Source organism: Lactuca virosa, chromosome 5 (genome assembly GCF_052849685.1).
Source record: "Lactuca virosa cultivar CGN04683 chromosome 5, Lactuca_virosa_CGN04683_v6, whole genome shotgun sequence".
Taxonomy (NCBI): domain Eukaryota; kingdom Viridiplantae; phylum Streptophyta; class Magnoliopsida; order Asterales; family Asteraceae; genus Lactuca; species Lactuca virosa.
In genome coordinates, this window is record NC_136430.1 from 450,018,352 (window position 1) to 450,039,737 (window position 21,386).

A 21,386-nucleotide genomic window follows, 5' to 3' on the forward strand; every position below is an offset into this window, starting at 1 on the left:
ATTCGAAGAATTATCTAGTTTTAGTGATATGTAATAGTATTCACGAGCTAGTTAGGGGGAGATAGCAAGGATTTCTTATACAGCTGATAACGGGGAGTAGGTTGGTGATTACCCTAGGGCAAGCCTAGGATGAGTTTAGCATGAGATCAGCAGTAGTAGTAGAAGGGACTTCGTGGAGTCGAGGCAGTTCTTGAGGAAAGTACAGATAGATGTGGAAGATAGTATGGGCCCGTACTACTGAAAGCAGAGGATCCGTACTCAAATCAAGGAAGGCTGAGATAAACCCAGGAAACTTATAGAATGTGAGATCCCTCGAATTATGATGAGTATACTGATGTTTGTTATGATGTATTTTCAGTATGGTGACGGTACGTACTAGGCCAGTTGGCACTTCAGGCACTTGTGAGGGATCAGGCTCGGGCTCTGGAGTCGGGCAGCTGGATGAGAAGATGAGGGAGTTCATCTCGTCTGAGATCACACGCAACATTTTAGATCAGACTCCTATGATCTTTGGTTTGGTCAAGGAGGGTATTTTGGAGCTTCTAGATGAGAAGTTGAGCGCTTTCCGCACTGAGGTGGCGGCCATGATGGGGTCGCACACACTGAAATTCAGGGAGTTCAGGGCTTGTGGAGCTCCCGACTATCATGGGGCTTTGGACCTTATTGCTAGCAGCAGATGGTTGGCTGATGTCGCCAATGCGTTCCGTACGAGCAGATGTCCTGAGGGGGACAAGGTCCGACTTGCCTCCTGTCTTCTGAAGGACAAGGCACGTGATTGGTGGGAGGAGGTCGGACGAGCCATTGGGGATGATACAGTTCTAGATGCTATGACCTGGAGTGATTTCTCGGCCAGGTTCAAGGCTGAGTTTGCACCTGTGATTCAGGTGCAACAGCTAGCGAGGGAGTTCCAGGATCTTGAGCAGACGACAAAGACTGTGGCAGAGATCACCGCCAAGTTTAGGGAGAGGGTCCTTCTCGTTCCGCAGTATGTGGCGGACGAGGAGATGAAAAAAGCCCGATATCATGAGATGTTGCGGAGTGATGTCCACCAGTTTGTGAGCCGCTCCAGCAGCAAGACGCTGGAGGATATGATTGCTAGGGCTCGAGAGAGGGAGTTGGATTTGGAGATAGAGAGGAAGAGGAAACCAGAAGGGGTTCAGACAGGCAGTTCGGAAAAGAAGCCCAAGTTATCAGATCACAGATCGAGGAGCTAGCAGGGCCGCAACCGGTGTAGCAAGTGCGACAATATGCACGAGGGGGCGTGCAAGGCGGGGAGTTCGGGCTGCTTCAAGTGCGGTCGAACTGGTCACATGAGCATGGATTGTACAGTTACCACCACCACCACAACAGTTTCAGATCTGATTTGCTTTCAGTGCAATCAGAGGGGCGGCACCCGCTCCTGCCACGTTGAGGATTACAGATGGTCGTCAGGGCTGGGCAGAGGTGCCTACGGCGAGGAGCAGGGCGTTCCAGCTAACTGCATAGGATGCACATGCGGCTCCCGATGTTGTGATGGGTATGTATTCTCTCCTTATCTCTTTATTCATTTTGATTATTACTTATGTTTATGTGTTTGTTATAGAATCGTTCTTAGTGAACGGTATATCAGCTTTGGTACTGTTTGATTCGGGTGCAACCCGATCATTTTTGTCGGTCGCGCTCAACAAGCGATTCATAGGAGCTCCAGGGGAGCTGGATTGTCCACTAGATGTGGAGATAGCAGATGATAGGACCGTTAGAGTTACGAGGGTTCACAGAAGATGTACACTACAGTTATTCGATGAGTAGTTTCCATTGGATCTGATTCCTATTCCCTGTGAGGGCATAAGGTTATATTGGGTATGGATTGGTTGAGCCCCAATGGGGCAGTGATCGACTGCGAGTAGCAGCTAGTGAGGTTTCGGACTCCTAGTGGGGGAGGGTTAGTGATCCAGGGCGAGAGGCCACAACGTGGACCCGTTTTATGTTCAGCAGCGAGGACGAGACGTTACCTTCAGCAGGGTTGCGCAGGTTATGTCGCTTATGTTATGGACACCCGGGATAAGGGTAAGGCGACAGTGGATGATGTATCGGTCATGAGAGAGTACTCGGATGTATTCCCGGAGAACTTGCCTGGGATACCTCCAGAGAGACAGGTTGAGTTCAGGATTGACCTAGTCCCTGGTGCGGCTCCAATAGCCAAGGCACCATATTGGTTGGCTCCTCCTGAGATGCAGGAGTTGTCTACGCAGCTGCAAGAGCTGCTAGACAAGGGATTTATCAGGCCGAGTAGTTCGCCATGGGGATTCACGATCCAATTTGTGAAGAAGAAGGATGGGTCGCATCGGATGTGCATAGACTACCGGGAGCTGAATAAGGTAACGGTGAAGAACCGTTCTCCCCTCCCGAGGATCGATGGTTTGTTTGACCAGCTACAGGGTGCATCTTGGTTCTCTAAGATCGATCTGTGATCAGGTTATCACCACATGCGAGTCAGAGAGGAGGATGTGAAAAAGACGGCTTTTAGGACTCGCTATGGTCACTATGAGTTTGAGGTGATTCCGTTTGGGATCACCAATGCTCCAGCCGCGTTCATGGATCTCATGAGTTGAGTGTGTAGACCGATGCTGGATTAGTCTGTGATCATTTTCATTGATGATATCTTGGTCTATTCCAAGACTCAGGAGCAGCATGAGGAGCACCCGAGGGAGGTGCTGGAGACACTGAGGAGGGAGAGACTTTTTGCAAAGTTCTCCAAGTGTGGGTTATGGTTGCGCGAGGTGCAGTTTCTTGGGCATCTTGTCAACCAGAAGGGTATTCCGGTCGATCCGGACAAGATAGAGGCCGTGATGCAGTGGGAGGTTCTGAGGTCTCCAACTGAGATTCGGAGTTTTCTTGGTCTAGCGGGTTATTACCGGAGATTCATCCAGGATTTCTCCAAGATCGTTGTTCCTTTGACCCGACTGACCAAGAAGTCGGTGACATTCCGCTGGGGGCCTGAGCAGCAGGCAGCCTTCAAGACTCTTAGATAGCGGTTGTGTGAGGCACCGATTTTGACTCTGCCCGAGGGAGTTGATGACTTTGATACAGCGGGGTCACGTGATAGCTTACGCTTCGAGGCAGTTGAAGCCTCACGAGGCTAACTATCCAACGCATGATTTGGAGTTGGGGGCTTTGGTGTTCGCCCTCAATATTTGGCGGCATTACCTCTATGGGGCCCGTTTTACCATTTACACGGACCACAAGAGTTTGAGGTACCTCACGGATCAACCGCTCTGAACATGAGGCTGCGTCGGTGGTTAGATGTGGTGAAGGACTACGACTGTGAGATCCTTTACCACCCATGCAAGGTCAATGTGGTTGCCGGCGCCCTGAGCCGCAAGGCGGTAGCGTCCCCGATTCGAGACATCTGTCTGAGGATGACGGTGATTACTCCATTGCTGGAGCAGATTAGAGAGGTGTAGGTTGAGGGCCTGAAGGAAGAGCGCCAGAAGTGCGAGCAGATTGTAGGCCGGGTGGCCTCGTTTGATTATGACAGCTGGGGGTTGTTGACCATATATGGGAGGGTCTGGGTTCCGTACTGGGGCGGAGTATGGAAGGTTCTGATGGATGAGGCCCATAAGTCGAGGTTCTCCATCCATCCTGGGGCGACAAAGATGTACCGGGATCTTCGCCCTGATTACTGGTGGCCCTACATGAAGCGGGACGTTGCTTGGTACATGGAGCGGTGCTTGACCTGCAGGAAGGTCAAGGTCGAACATCAGTGCCTACATGGCAAGATGCAGCCGTTAGACGTTACCGTGTGGAAATGGGAAGATGTCACTATGGATTTCATTACCAAGCTTCCCAGGACCGCACGTGGAGTAGATTCGATATGGGTCATAGTGGATCGGTTGACCAAGAGTGCTTATTTTATCCTGATTCAGGAGAGCATATCGGCAGAGAAGCTGGCCGAGATATACGTGCGTGAGATAATGGCACAACATGGAGTGCCTTTATCGGTGGTATCAGACTGAGATGTTCGTTTCACTTTCCGATTTTGGAAGCGGTTCCACGAGGAGATGGGTACTCGTCTACATTTCAGCACCACTTTCCACCCTCAGACGGACGGACAGAGCAAGAGGACAATACAGACTCTTGAGGACATGCTGCGCGCATGTGTTTTGGATTTTGGTGGCAGTAGGGATACGTATCTTCTGTTAGCGGAATTTTCGTATAACAACAGTTACCACGCCAGCATAGACCGACCTCCCTTCGAGATGCTCTACGGGAGGAAGTGTAGGACCCCAATCTGTTGAGGCGAGGTCGGTCAGAGGGTCATGGGGAGTACTGAGGTAGCACTCAAGACTACAGAGCGGATCCAGCAGGTCCAGAGCAGGCTCCAGACTGCTTAGAGTCGGCAGAAGAGCTACGCCGACAAGCAGCGTTCAAACTTGGAGTTTCAGGTGGGCGACCTGGTCCTCCTGAAGGTGTCACCTTGGAAAGGTGTCATCCGGTTCTAGAAGCTGGGGAAGCTTGGCCCCAGATATATTGGTCCTTTCAGAGTTATAGCCCGGGTGTGCAAGGTGGCGTATCGACTGGATCTTTCCAGCAGAGCTCAGCTAGATCCGCAACACTTTCCATGTTTCCCAGTTGCGGAAGTGCTTAGTGGACAGTTCAACGATTGTTCCCTTAGAGGATATTCAGGTTGACGATAGCCTGAACTACATTGAGAGGCCGGTGGTGATTCTAGATCGCAAGACGTAAACCTTGAGGAACAAGGTTGTTCAGTTAGTGAAAGTGCAGTGGCAGCACCGGAAGGGTTCGGAGTGGACGTGGGAGCCCGAGGAGGAGATGAGGGAGCACTACCCGGAGTTGTTTTTAGATGCAGCAGACTTCGAGGACGAAGTATAAGACAAGTGGGGAAGAATTGTAACGCATGGTTCCTGGTATGCATTTAACTCATTTATTTATTTATTTTGGAAGGGTAACTCGACGAGTTCGTGGCCCTAACTCGTCGAGTAGAGGGCAGAATATACGTGAGGTTTAAGCTATCTACTCGACGAGTCAAGAGCCCTCGACTCGGCAAGTAGATCGGCCAGAGTGAAACCCTAATTTCAGGGTTTTGCACCCTATTTAAGCTCCTTAACCCCCACCCCTTGGCCTCATTTCCAGCCTCCATGTCCCAAACCCTAATCCATGAAACCCTAGAGCTTTCTTTGAGAGTGTGAGCCATTTTGAGTGATCTTTGTGTGCTTTTGAAGCTTGTGGACGAAGAAGAAGATAGAGGGCTCAAGAGGGAAAGAGTAGATCCAGAAACTACACCTCATTTGCTACATTTTCTGGTAATCAAGTTTCTATCTTGGCTATTAGTTCATTAGATCTCTTTATGTCCTCTTTATGTGGGTTTTTGGTCCAAGAATGATAGATTTTGGAGAATGATTGATCCAAGTGGAGAATGATAGTTTTTGGTCCAAGAATGATAGCTTTTGGAAAATCTCCATGGGGGACTCGACGAGTCCATGAGTAAATTCATCCTACTCGTCGAGTAGGTTCGTGCACTCGACGAGTAGGAGTCCCTGAATGCAGATTTTCGAGTTTTGCTGCTGGAAATGGACTAGAAACATTACCCTAAACTGTTTTAGTGTTATAAAACTTGTTTTAGATGGTGTAATGGTTATGCTAATCCATTTTCAATGGCTATTATCAAAATTTCAAGTTTTATATGGTTTATTTATGATTCTTGAAATTGTTGATATGAACATTCATGAACTTATGAGTTTAGAAGATCATAGAAATTATTTATAACTTGCTTGTTAGATTAATTCTTGATCATTATGTGTTTTAATGGAATCCATAATTTGTCCTCAAGTTATGGATTACCAAAAGTCATTCTTTTAAAGTCCATTATTAAACACATAGGTTACATAAAATGAAAAGTCTCTCATTTTATTAATCCATTAACTCATAAGTTATGAAAGATGAAAAGTTTTGAAAGTTACAAAACTTGCCCTCAAGTTTTGGAACATGTAAAGTCTCTTTAAAAACTTTAGTTCCAACCCCTAGAATTTTAAAAGTTAAAATTCAACCCTTATACTTTATATTATTATAAGTTTAATAATAATTATATATGTATAAGAACAAGTCGTTTTACCATTAGTAGGCCTCATTCACGAAGCCGGTCTATAAGGGGGGTATAAGGTTGTTGCCTATAAAATGGCAGCTTAATGGGTGTCCACTCTCACCCACCGCTTCCTTGACTGGTGGAGGGTCGTTAGCCGAACGGTTAAGACAAGGACTTTAAATTCTCATTAAAAGTATGATGAAAATTAAAGTAACTAAATGTTTTATAAATTCCCAATCTTAGTTACTTTAGGAAAATGTGAATAAGGTGCTAACCCATGAAATTACACTTTGCACTTTGATTAAGTCGTTAGTGGAGCGTGTGTGGTTAACCGGCACACTAACCTGGACTTAACAAGGTAGGTAAAGGGTAACTTAATGTTTATCATAGTATCGATGGAGCGCGTGTGGTTAACCGACACATCGATTGAGGGGTAAATATTAAGGGTACCAAGTAATTTGCATGGTTACTTCACACCTTGTTTTGTGATCCTCGGCATCCCAGTCACAAAACCTGAAGGGCACACTCGAGATTGAAACATGCCATTGAAAAGTTCAATGAATCTCAAAGAATCTAGGAGTTTCAAAACCAATTAAAACCTAATAATTTATTTCGTTTTTCATGGTGGAAATTGGTGAATTGTCATTCACCTACATTCAAATAATTTATAGCTTGGATTACGGCATCCCTCTTCTAAGTTATAAAATATTGTGTTGGGTCCTAGCCTTAATATTACATTTGGGTGTCTTATTAAGGACTATCTTTATATCTAATCTAAAATTGTCTTTCTTCTTTTCAGATGTCTTCCAACAATGCTGCTTCTGGCTCAAACCCTACTGGCTCCTTCTCTCTCATGAACCTTTGTGGGAGAGTCATCTTTGATGGATCCAGCTTTATGGATTGGATCAGGAACATCAGGATGGTCACTCGTTATGAGGAAAAGGAATATGTCCTCGACAAGGAGATTAAGGAACTTGATGAGTCATCGGCTACTCCCGAGGAGATCGCTGAATACCAGGCACATGAGAGAGATGCTACCAAAGTGTCATGTATCATGTTGGCCACCATGACAGCCGAGCTCCAAAAGTCCTATGAGGACTACTATCCTTTTGAGATGCACCAGGATTTGATGGACCGCTACCATCAGAGTGCTCGTCAAGAGCGATATGAAATCATCTCCTCTATGATAACAACCAGGATGAAGGATGGTGAACCCATCACGGGCCACATGCATAAAATGCAAAGGTATGTGGAGCGTTTGCTGAAACTGAATGTGAACTTCCCAGAGGAGTTGGCAATTTATATCATTTTGAACTTCTTACCTTCGTGTTATGATCAATTCTGCATGACATACCATATGAACAAGGAGGAAGTTACACTCAGCAAACTTCAAGGACTTTTGAAGACCGCGGAAAGTGGTCTTAAAGGTAAGTTGGTTGTTACTACTCCTACTCCTACCGCGGCCCCTGTCTTGGCAATCGGGCAAGGCAAAGGAAAGAAGAGGAAGAGCCCTTCGAAGGGTACCAAGGGAAAGTCTCTTGATGGCTCCTCTTCAAGTGGAACCAAGAAAGGTTTCGTCACTCCTTCTGCTAACCCTAAAGAGGCTGAATGCTTCTATTGCCATGAAAAGTCGCACTGGAAGCAAAACTACCCAAAGTACCAGCAAGATGTTAATGATGGGAAAGTAAAACCCAACCATGCAGGTATTTACACTATATTGTCTAATAACTCACCCTATTCTAATTCTTGGGTCCTTGATACAGGTTGTGGTATTCACATATGTTGTGATTTGCAGGGACTAAGAAGAAGTGAGAATGTGGAGCATGGGAAGAAAAACTTGATCATGGGAAATAGGAAAGTTACACCTGTCACCAAGATTGGAGTTTATTCTTTATTGCTAAGTAGTGGGTTAACATTAGATTTGAATAAATGTTGTTATTCGCCTGAAATGGCAAGAAATATTATTTCCTTTCATGGTTTGTACAAACAAGGTTTTACCTTTTCATTTGATAATGATAGTGGTGATATTAATGCTTTCTTTAATAATGTTCTTTATTTTAAAGCATTACCTTGTGATGGTGTGTATGAAACTGTGTCGGTTGTAGATAACCTAGGAAATAATGTATTCGGGTCCCGTGGAATACTTGTATGCTTGATGTCTTTGTGATTCTTGAATGTGTTTGTATTGTATGTTGCCGGACTTCGGTCCAATGACGGGGCGGTCCCGAGGAATGTTAGTATGTTACCAGATTACGGTCCGATGCCGGGCGAGGCCCGAGGAATGTTTAAATGTTAATGTTTTATGCTTTTATGCTTAGTTTATGTGTAATTTTTGATTATGCTCATATTTATTCCGAGATGTGCTCGATGCCGGGCGAGGCTCGATGCCGGGCGGTGCCCGATGCCGAATAGGGTTCGATGCCGAGCGGGGCCCGATGCCGGGAAAGCCGATGCCGAGCTTGACTCGATGGAGCAGGGGCGGGGCCCAAGATATGTTTATGTGATATGTGTATGGTGTGTGGTAGTTGGGGAGACTCACTAAGCTTCGTGCTTACAGTTTTCAGTTTTAGTTTCAGGTACTTCCGCTAGTATGGGGAAGAGCTCGGGATGACTGCATGGCACACACCACAGCTTTTACCCTGGGAGGATTTACTCTAATTTTTGACATGTGATTTTGATACATTGACAGATATTATGATATTTTTGAGATACATGGTTGTGACTTTTATGTGATGGATGATATTGATGGTTTTTATTACTGATTTCAAACGAAATTTTTGGACTATATTTTTGGAATGTTTCAGATAGAAAGTTGTGGGTCTATTTTTAATTGCACATGTAGTTTCGATGAGAGGTGAGGTGAGGTTATGATAGAGGATTCACTTACGATAAGAAAACCGGCAAAACATGGTTAAAATGCTCAAAATATGTGGGATTGATTGAAAATTTCGATGAGAGAGAAAGAGAGGTGTGGGTCTATTTTTTATTTTGATGATTATTAAAATATTTTAAAATGTAATTGTTTTTGATGTATTAGTTATTTCAAGTTTACAAAAGATCAAACCGAAAAAAATTGATTTTTGAATAAATGGTACGAATTAGAAACATTGTGAACTTTATCTACAGTTCATTTTCTCATTTGTAAATGAAAACGAAACCAATGTAAATTAATTTTATGTTGTTTTAGATTTCGCCTGGCCTTATATAGTGAACCAAAAACAAAATTTTATTTATTTAAAAAACTCAAGCCCAAAACAACACGTTTTCAAATTTGAGAATCAGATAAAACTAATATTATATTCGTCCGTTCGTCGAGTATATTGATGTAAAAACAATAGATATATTTTATTTTCTTGTATAACATCGTACTTTCATTTGTTCCAATTATAACATTGTACTATGAAATTCATTATTTTTTGTACTTATATCGTTCATTTGTTCCAATTATACAAACACATACAAACTTGTTTTTTGTTTATTATACCATCGTACATCCATTGCAGTTATTTTTGGCAGTTGAACTAACAGTAAATTCATGTAGCCTACATTACTATGAGCTTAAAAACGGTTAGAATGCTATTCAAACAAAGTAAATTACTATACTCATCGGTTTCACTAAGATATTTTGCAACTCAGTTACCACATGCATCATTTAAGACTAAAATAGAACGTTACAAATTTCATCATAAAATAATTGAGTTCTAATGTTCTCTATATCACAAGAAATACTTTATAACTTACTTAATTGTTTTCATCATCGTTTGAGTCGGTTATAGATTGAAAAGAATTATGACATAAATTCAAAATAATTATGAATTTTAAACAAATACACACACCCCACGGTCATTTTGTGAAATGACACTTAACAGAAGTCTTATATTTTTAGATAAATGCAATAAATAGAAATATACTTTTTTGTTCATGTATAATAGCTACGCAATTTTTTTGTTTTATTATTATAACATTTCAATTTTAAAACTTTTTCCTTATTAAGACATTTAAATAAAAAGTTTTTATCCCATAACAACATTGTGTCTTAAATTTTTGTCTTATTGGAAAAATATACTTTCAAATGTCTAAAAAAATGGTATTTGTGGAATTACAAACAAAGACACTGCTCAGTCAGTGATAAATATATTTAATTGCAAACTTGAGGCTCTTTTGATGTTGGAAAATAACATGAAAATCCACATATATTTTTAAAACATAAACTAACTTCATACATACTTATAAAGTTAGCATTTTTTCTTAAATGTCATGCATTTGAAACCCCATCTTTTAACTTCCTCAAACCACATTCATTTGAAACCCCCATTTTTAACTAATGCAACTCAAAAGTTTTCTTAATTATGATTTAACACTCAAAAGTTTTATAACTTATATTATGTTCAATTAGCATTTAGTGAAAAGTTTACTATAAAAAGGTCAATCTTTTGGAAAGACATGCATACAAATCATATACAAATTTTAGAAAGAAAACAAACTTAAAGGTTTTTGTGTTGGGTTGAGGTCTTATGACCACGTTTGAAGATATGCTATTATATTATAGCTTTTAATTTGTAAGTTTGTTATACTAATTCGTTTTTATATTTTCTTCGTTTTTGGATTATTGTAATACAGTCGTTGTATATTATGGTTTAATCGTTAATATATTGATCATATGTTATATAGGGTGATGTCGAAAATATTTTAAATATGTTTTTATGTTTTGTAATTGCACTGTTTCAAAAAGATAATTAATTAAAACTTATACATATGTTATACTTTCCATCTCTCTCTTCTCTCTCTCTCTCTCTCTCTCTCTCTATATATATATATATATATATATATATATATATATATATATATATATATATATATATTATAATAGAGGTCAAAACACTTCAACCAAAATTTATTTCAAATCTAATATTTCAAATGCTTTTTAATAATGATTGTAAAAATTTCAACATGTGTTACTTAATTGATTGATTAATAAAAATATTAATGTTTTGAAACTCCTAACTCTTAAACTTATATTATTTAATTTGTTAGTTAACTAAAATATTTTTCCTACATAAAGATAACATTTTTATGTTTGGTTACTCATATTTGTTTATGTAATTAGAAAACAAGGTGTACATAAAATGATTACTTCAATTTCACATAGGAATCGATACCATTAGAGATGTATGTTGTCTTTAACCGGTGGTACGAGATCCACATACCCTTTTTAATTATTTATATTAATGCTTAATAATATCTATTTTATATTCCTATTCACCTTAATTATTTATATTAATGCTTACTTCAATTTCACATAGGAATCGATAACGCCCGCACCGCACCAAACCGCACCACATAACACGGTTTAAAACACTCGCGGTGCGGTTTGTATTTTTGTTAAACCGCATTATGCGGTGCGGTTTGCGGTTTACGATTACAAAATTGCGGTTTAAACCGCACCGCATTGATATATATATATATATATATATATATATATATATATATATATATATATATATATATATATATATATATATATATATATATTCGAAAATATTTTGATATGTCCTAAATTAGTGACATTATCTTAAGTTTTTAAAATGTAATCTTAATTAATCCAAAATTTAACGCAGTTACCATATTTTTTTGTCTCAAATTCATTTTCAACTAAGATTCAGTGACCATTATTTTATGGTCGCTATGTTTTCTTAACTTATGTATATTCATAAGTAGTTAATGACCACAATTACTTGACCACCAAATTTCTTAATGACCACTTAGTGAGCCGTTAGTGATGACAATGATAGTATTATCATTAAATTTAAAGTAAATATTTAGTCAAACCGCAAAACCGCATGTAAACCGCCCGCACCAAACCGCACCGCATAATGCAATTTTGAACGTTCGCGGTGCGGTTTGCGGTTTCTAAATAACTCAAACCGCATATGCGGTGCGGTTTGCGGTTTTGGCTCTAAACCGCACCAAACCGCACCGCGCACACCCCTAGTCCTGAATGTGCTTGTATTCTTGCGCAACGCACGAGGTTACGCCTAGTTTTCATTATATCCAAATGACTACAATATACTAAGCAGTATTTAAACGTGTTTAAACTTAATGACCCTATGAACCTATAATATTTAGATTGTAGTTATACACATTGACCGGATCACAAATGAGTTTGCTTATCCAGAAAAGCTTTACATCAACACCAGGGGCAAAAATGTCCGAAAATGAGAGATATAATTGTACTCTTGACAAAAAAAATTTGGGAACCGACTTTCAATCCATGGGAAAATGCAATTATAATTTTAGACAAAAACATAAAAGCATGACACCATTTTGAGTTTTATTATAATTGTAGACAAAATATAAAAACAAATAGCAATTTCTGAAGACATTGTTCAAGTCATAATTAAAACAAAATAAATCAAAGTTTTATTTTAAACACCACCGGATTTAGAGTTACAATTTGTTTATTTTGATTAATCATTTGACATTTGTAAGGATGTAAAATGAATATAGATAGGTGTTTGAGAATTACTTGATTTTATGACACAACCCAATCAACAAACTGATCTTTCATCATCACATGTTTTAGGAACTTTTTGGAGAACATTAGTAGCACACTACGTTCATCATCACTTGATATTACAAAAAAACCATAAATACATGTAAGTATGAATTTCAGCCACCATTTATTATTTTATGAAAAAACTAACCTGAAGTGGTTCATTTTCATCAATGGTATGTAGCATCTCGGTTATCAAGATCAGGCATTTGTGGTGAGTATAAAAAGTCAACACTTTTCGGCGAATTTTTGTTGACTAAATGATTAACATAGTAGTTAGTACTTAATTGACACTCAAAATTATAGCTCACATGTAAAATAATGATAAGAAATATGAAGGGATTAATGCTTTTTTCTTTTCTTTGATGAATACTTTTAAGTTTTCCAATGTCTTCTAGTCAGCCTCACAAATGTGTGAAGGAAATTGGGCCACCACTGATAGAAAGATAAAAAGGATCACAAAAAAGGGGGCAAATATATGAAGAAACATAGAAGTTCATTTTAATGATGAAGCACTGTAGTGTATAATGACTCCTTCCTTTGTTCTTCCTATATGAAAAAACAACAAAAAGTAGATTAAACGTTTGAAAATAAGTATGAAATCAACGCAGTGAGCTTGGAAACATGAAGATCCATTAACCAACCAAAAAACTGTTATAATATCCCCACAGTATACATTTTCGTAAGATTAAATTTTCATGTTTAAAAAATAGAGACTAAACATAAAGGCGTGGTGGAATATATGGTAATACATGATAGTGGTAATTGCAAAGAATAGCAATATACATGATTAATTGGATGCTATAGAGCCTGAATTTCCTTAAACATTAAGCACAATTTTGAAAATACATTGTTTATCAAAAGCAAATAGAATATAAAATCTTACTTGGAATAATAGACTTCTCTATTGCATCTATATACCCCACTTCCACACAACTATATCTCTTGCTATTAATCACACATTTTCCTCAAATAAATACCCAAATTTATGCATCATCTAATATGAACGTGGGATATTAATAACAAATGAAATATTTTTCAAAATGGTATAATTAAAAAAAATGTATACCTTAAGAAGCCATTTTCCTATTGATATTTCAAAATCAATTGACACTGCAAAGCATTATGCACTTGGTCCTGTGTAAACAACATATTTTTTCATCAAAGAAAGCAAATAAAATGACCAATTTGTCAATAATGTAAATGTTTAGAAAGTATATATTGATTAATTTTATTGAAAGTTTGTTAAAAGAATTCAAATTAACATGAGAGAGAGTTCCCTCTTTGAAGGTGTGGCAGGAGAAGTAATGTCTTCGTTAGCAGTACCAGAACACCAAGCATTTACCTTTCTCTTGATTCTGTTAAATACAACCTAAAGAGTAAAACAAAAATCTACAAATTATAAGAGCATAGATCGTAAAAATGCAATAAACTTTAATTGCCTCACCAGAAACCCTAAATAGTAAAGGGTTTAAGAAAGTTATGGCGATTGAAGAAACATGGAATTGAACGGTGAATCCCAAATCCAATAAATGGCACACAATGAAGTAAAGAAAGAAAATTTCATTGGGTTCTTATTCTTCTTCTAGGTTATCTATGCCAAAAAGAGCGTTGAATTCCTAATTGCAGTAAACGTGGAACTCATAATCCGTATTATATAGGGGGAATTGAGTGTGAACGTGGTTGTCCTGAATCAGATAGTGGCTTCCGTAATCTCAGATGGTGCCTTCTGGGTTGAAGAAGGAGGAACGTGGGGAGCAATTGAATCCAGTCTCTATTCTCAACCTTATGCAATCGTGGATGTTAAAGCGAGATTGGGGAGACGTAGGCAAGAGAAGACGGAGGCGTGATACAGGGACATTTTAGGTAGGCAATGAAGTCGGAGAAGACACAATCAATAGGCAACCACAGGTAGGCGGTTAAACCGTAAATAGCTAGTTCTTGATAATGAGAATTGATTCGTGAAGAAGGAGAATTCGTAAAGAAGCAGCATCACATTATTTCAACGGAGTCGTGGATGCTGCAGGTAAGTGCCGGTTATGGAATGAGGAAACTGCCTAATTAACAGAAAATAAAATAGGGAGTTTACGGCTGAGATTAAAAGTCGAAGAAATCTAATGGCTAAGATTAAGACGAATATGTTTGACGAGCCGTCTCAATAATATATATAATATTGGTTTAAACGAGCCTCATAGATAATCAATTTCTAAAACAATCTTAAATTAAAAACTTGTTTGAAAGACATCTTTTAAGAGTAAATCACTAAAATTGTCTATTTGTGGTTAAAATTATATGTTTCGTTCTTATTTTTCATTTTTTCGCATTCAAACTCTCCCAATAGTTCTCTTTATCATGACTTTCATCCATGGTGTAGATAAAACAACTACACTAACCTTATTTCTTTTCATTATATATTATATTATATATACAATTATATCTTAATGCTCTTATGAACCGTTGTCAAGATCGGGATCCTATCTAGGATCGTTTTTGAGTTTGCAAGATCGGAATCGGGATCCTAAGATCCCACAAAATAAAATATAATTTTAATTTTTAATTTTTAATTATGAAAAATATGTTAAACATTCATTTTTTCGTTCAAAAGTTATAAAAACTTCAAAATATTAGTCATAAGTCACAATACAAAATGATAAATGATAAATTGGTAAATTGGTAAAGGGTAAAAGACATAAAAAAGTAAAAAAATTCATTTGCAAAAAAAAAAAAAAAAAAAAAAAAAATCAAGGGAAGGTAAGATCGGATCGGATCTCGATCCAACGATCCTACCTACGATCTTACGATCCTACACCAAATACACCTTTTACGATCCGGATCGTTTTTCATACCTAAGATCGTAGATCAGGATCGCGATTTTGACAACAATGTTACAAACAGTAATTTTTTAGCTAGTGTAAATTTTTTGGCTTGGTTTTTATCTATTTATCGGCTGACTCATTTTTTTATCGGCTGCTTTTGTTTTTATGTTTGGCTTCCGACTTGAAGTAAAAATGGTTGGCTTCTGGCTTGAAGTACAAAATAGGCAACGATTCTTCCGGTTTCTTTTCACCGTTCTTTCTCCAATCGTTGCACAGACCTTTTCTCACCGCTTCACTCCTTTCATCTTCCTTCGTCGCATCTATTTTACTTTCACCTTTCCCATTGCCCTCCACAGAGGCCGATTACCTCTGCAAATCGTTTGAGAATCTGCAACCCATCAACTTTGGAGAACAACAAAGGAGATGAGAGTCGGCAAGAGTGGTGTCCGGTTCCCTTCGCCAGCGCCGCCGCCTACGCCACCCGGAAAAAGGGGTACGCCTGAAGTGGCGACCTACTTTGAGGGTTTTTGCGCCTGCTCTTTTGGTGCTGATCAACCGGCGATTTCCAGTTTCCTCTTGTGTTGATTAAAGAATCCTATAACTTGGAAGGCAGAGGATTAGAGGATAACAACGACGAAGGCTACATCCAAAGTTAGCTATTTCTGGTGACCAGAAACAAGGTTTGATTCTTGACCCCTTTTTAATTGTTGACAAAACATAGTTCACAGTTTTCCTCAAATTTCTCGTATCTGCTCCGCTACGATTAATCTTCATTTCCCCAAAAATATACAAATAATTGATGAACGGTTTCTCTTTTATCAGTGGGGAAGGAGAAAGAGGCGAGAGAGACTCGAGAATAGTTCTGGTAATGATTTCTTGATACTCTTCCTCCATTTTTTTTTTTTTTTTTTTGATGTCTATTATAAACCTACGAAATCGATTTGTGTGTCCTGATACTTCAAATTTGTTATCGTTTATCATGTATCTAGATTTTCTTGATGGGTTCTGTAATTTTTTATTGGAAAAGACATTGTGGTTTGAATTGCACTTCATACTGAGTAGCCATCTACATAAATCTCACGATGATGTTTTCATAACTCTAAAATACTTTTACATATTGAATAGCTTATTAAAGTAGGAGCAATGTTCTATAAGTTAATTTGACTCTTCTTTTTTTCCAAGTCCTTTTCACTTCTTTGCCCTGGTATGTTTTTTCTAAATTAATGGAAAATATGAAGTTAGACTAGATGGGCATATGAAGTTTAATCATTGACTTTGTGCTTCACATTGTATTTTGAGATTTAGGAATTAAACATCAATTAGAAACACCCATTAGGTAACAGTTACAAGTGATTATCAGCTGATTATTGATCAATAAGTTTATACATATTTTGTTTTTCTAATTATTTTCCTGTTTTCTTATGAATTTGTTGGTGTCTTTACTTTGTTAGGTTTTTACATTGGTAAATTTATTTCAAAAATGCCTTCATAAGAAGAATTCAGTTTAAACTCTAGAATGTTTTAAACCCTACAATGGAAAGTTAGAATGCTTTAATAGCATATAAAATAAAAAATACACTGTTGTAAGTCTGTAACAGAAAAAGAAGAAAATAGAATGCTATAATAGCTAAATAAATGAAATGTTGTTATTTCATTACAAATTAATCATTGTTTATCAAAAATGCAAAAGAAATGTTATAGCTTTTGTGCATTCTGATAAACACTTCAACACATTGTACTTTCAAAATAACAATGTAGTTTCATTTATTTTTTTATTATGCAGGTATCCTAATTGAAGGAAAACACTTTGATATGATCTCGGGAGCTGCAACAAACATAACGGGGATACAATATTTTCCTGTTGATAAAATATCAATACAGTTGTCGCCTTTGGAATTCGTTTTATTGGAATTTTTACCACTATTTATTGGAATGCTTCTTTTCTAGACTCATGAAGGTAAAAAAAATTGACTCTGATTTGTGTCGATTTGAAAAATACCCTTTATATCTTTTCAATTTTTGATGTTGGTTTCTGACTTTGCAAATATTGTATCAACCGATAAAACAGACTTTTTTGCTAATCACTTTTTACCTCCAACAAACACCATCTTTGACCTCCAAATCCAATTAAATTCTATAAAAAACCCAAACCAAACGAAATTATAATAAAAAACATGTATACAAAATCAAAACCAACATGAAAAAAAGAGACCTAAAAATGGTTCTAGAAATCAAAATCAAACCTGAAAATGATTCCATAAATCAAAATCGAACTAAAAGCATACATGTAAAGAAAATCAAAATCAACATGAAAATAGTTCCAAAAATAAAAATTGATTCCACAAATTGAACCAAATGCAAAATCAAACTTATTTCCAGTATGGTATATTACATAAATCATTCCAATATGTGTTATTTTTGCTCCAATTCACGTTTCAGAAAGGTGAAACCATTTTTAGGAAGAACACACTAACAAATGGAGAAACAATTCGAAGATGTGACGATTTTGTTGACAGTTCAATGGTACGTGTTGTCTATTACCGACAACCTATTTGACGTCGGGTGAAACGATTTTGTTGTTGACTATGCATGTTCCCTTTAACATCGTCAGAGTTGGAGAAGGTGGCAATGTAGTTCAAGTAATTGTTGTGATGTCACCAATAGTGATGAAGATGGTATGTCATTATTTTAGGGTTGGATTTTGATGTTCATGTGAGAATAAAATGGTAAGGTGAGATCCAATGTGATAATATTATAAAATAATTATATAAATTGATTAAATATTAAAAAAAATCTAATAAGGGAATTATAGTCTTCGAACAGAAGAAAGGCACAACAAAAATACGACAAGAAAGGTCTGAGTGCAAAAAAATAAATAAAAACAAAACATATAATTTTGACAGAACCATATAGACGATTCTGAATATACTTTAGAAAAAATTTAGAACCAAACCGAATATAATCGATTATGATCCAATTTGGTATAATCTTAATTCAGTTCTTTAATTTAAACCTATCACAATAATAAAAAAAATAATTTAAAATACATTATTTATTGATAAATTAACTAAACTAACCGATATAAATAATTTTGTTAATAAAAATGATCACTTCTTTTTTTTTTTCAAAATTTGCAAAATGACCATGAAAGTACTCAAGAGTTGTAAAAGTCATTCTGGAGTTGGTGGTGGTTAGCAGGATATGACATCCATAATTTGACACGCATACAATCTAGACTTAAAAGTGTGTTTCATATTTTAGTGTGAAAATGTACGACCATTTCGTATTCAAAGGAATAAATTGGGATTTCTAGGACATATTTAGACCATATACTTCTTTTTTGATTCCATTTGAGAAAACTTACATATCTGGATCACATACAACTTTGTGTTACTGAAAATTAGAGTTCGTATAATCAATATTTTAAAGTACTTGTTTGCAGTGGAGGGCAATGAGACCAAATTGGCGCATGAACCTATTATATTGCTTAAGACTACACATGATTTGGTCTATATTTAATAACTTATATAAGCTTTTTTGGATGAGTAAATTATTGAAATCGTCCCTATGGTTTGGTCAAAATTGCATGGTTGGTCCCTAACTTTTATTTTGCACTCGGATTGTCCCTGTGGTTTGATTTTGTTACGTTTTTCGTCCATATGGTTTGGTCAAAATTGCACGTTTGGTCCCTAACTTTATGTATATAAGGGACGAAAAATGCAACAAAATCAAACCATAGGGACGATCCGAGTTCAAAAGAAAAGTTAGGGACCAAACGTGCAATTTTGACCAAACCATAGGGACGATTTCAGTAATTTACTCTTTTTGGATTGATTATGTTGGTTGCTTCAGAGTCCATGCTACATACCAATAAAATTTGTTTTTTTTCCCTATATCTTGGATCAAACATAGTTATACAAATTATTAACGATAGTGATATTATATATTTTATTAGTTTTATTAGTAGTATATGCCTCCTAACCCAATACAATTGTTTATTGTTAATAATGCTTTTTAAATTGACATTGATCGATTTCATGGGGAATTGTTCTAGGGGCAATGAGTATTATGGTGTTAGAATTAACCAAAATTATAATTTATTATCGATGACATTGGATATGATTCCTTCTTACAATGGGCCTGAAGCAGAAGGGGGTGTTAGGTATAAAGGTAAGGTTGTTGTAGGTATAAATGTAACGCTGTTGGTGTTGATCCAACATCTGAGGGTGATGAGTCAACAATTATTCAGGAAAAACTGATAATGTTGATTAAGGATGGTAATATACTTCTACATGGAAACCTAGTGGAAAATTTTCATTGCTTCTTTAAATATGATGGGGATGGGGATGAGACTGAATCTGATGAGGAGAAAATCGAGCCCCGACAACCACGTTAGGAAAGTACCCTTATTATTTTTCAGTTTCTGAAGAAACAAAAACCACTCATTGGGGGATGCCAAATCCCTTACCATTTCCTAAAATTCTAAGATCAAAAAACATAAAGGTTATGTAATCTATCTTCGCATGTGAAGCTGTTATAAATGTTCAAAAGCAAAGAAGAGCTTAAGCTTCATTTGGGATTCAAATATGTTAATGAGGGACTACAAATTAGAGTGAGTAATATATGATAGAAATGTTTGAAGCAATTTTCTTTGTAAAAAAAGCAAATGGAGGTTAAAGGCTACAAAAGATAAGATTATAGGTACATTTCAAGTTCGTAAACTATCTAAAAGCCACATTTGCTCAAACACACAACTGCATGTCTGCATCCCCCATCATCTCCAAGCCAACAAGAAATTGTTGGGTCACTTTGTGAATGACATATTAGCTGATAGTATAGGGAATATACTATGGGGAAAGGAAATCCAATGATCTTTGAATGACCGCTTTAGTGTACATATTTTGTACCGACATGTATTGAGTACAAAAATGTCTTCTCTAGATGTGTTGAGAGGGTTCCCTGAAGAAATCTTTCAAATATATCATTTATGTTGTTACAATTTAGAGAGGAAGAATTCAGGGACCATTACACATATTAAGACGGATGACAACAACATATTTGAATACTTTTTCACTGCTATTGGTTGCACGATAATATTTCTTTTGCATACTTCTTTTTTGTAAATGATTTTGTAATTGTTACACATGTATTAGATCTAATTAATTTTCTATTATTTTGTAGATTCGGGTGTTTCAAACTTGTTTGAATCCTCTTAGTATCATTGACAGAGCCCAACTAAAAATAGAATATATGGAAACCATGTTCCGAGCGGTAGGCATGACCGACAGTAACCAAATCCTCACATCGACATTTGATGTTGGAAACACTGAAAATGGGGAATCGTGTATATGATTTTTATTGAGGTTGAAAGAATATATCGATGGTATCTAGCCGGTTTTTAGGCGGATGAGATGTAGATGCTCATCGATTTTATCATAGCCAGTGGACAACTATCTTTACATGTAATCTAAGATTACTCGTCCCCAAGCGTATATGTGCCACAAAAAAATTGGCATTTTATAAAAATTAAATATAATATAAAATCATAGTTTTCATGTTAATTCTTATACATGTTGAATTGGTCTAAATCTGGACCACTGCAATGTATTCATCCTGCAGTGGCTGCCTAGGGAATCCATCCCAAAAGTGCATGCTCTAATATATACAACAAGGATACTGGGACTATGTCTTCATCAGATAATTCATTAAATGAGTTTATTGATGACATGCTCCAATTCAACAACGTTCACCGAATCTGATGCCAAGACTAATGGAAATACATGATTTTTGAATTGTGCGATCGATAAACAGGCTGCAAAATACTCCCCGAACCGCAAATCGTTGACAAGGCAGAAAGCTCTCTTATTAAAACAAAGTCAGTAGTCATGAAATACTAACTCCTCAACATCATACCGATGATGGCTCACTACCTCCT

The 21,386-nt window shown here is 37.2% G+C and overlaps 2 long non-coding RNA genes across 2 annotated transcripts; one reads left to right on the plus strand and one right to left on the minus strand.

Annotated features, from left to right (window-relative positions):
- Nucleotides 1-12,531: 12,531 nt before the first annotated feature.
- Nucleotides 12,532-14,664, minus strand: LOC145114428 (uncharacterized). Its single transcript, XR_013710999.1, has 4 exons — nucleotides 14,083-14,664; nucleotides 13,705-14,007; nucleotides 12,787-13,184; nucleotides 12,532-12,708 (listed from the first exon to the last, which is right to left on the minus strand). It is a non-coding gene; the product is annotated as an uncharacterized LOC145114428 (long non-coding RNA).
- A 1,000-nt stretch (nucleotides 14,665-15,664) lies between these two features.
- Nucleotides 15,665-20,653, plus strand: LOC145116133 (uncharacterized). The gene is made up of 4 exons (XR_013711878.1): nucleotides 15,665-16,131; nucleotides 16,274-16,316; nucleotides 17,235-17,408; nucleotides 20,633-20,653. It is a non-coding gene; the product is annotated as an uncharacterized LOC145116133 (long non-coding RNA).
- Nucleotides 20,654-21,386: the final 733 nt, after the last annotated feature.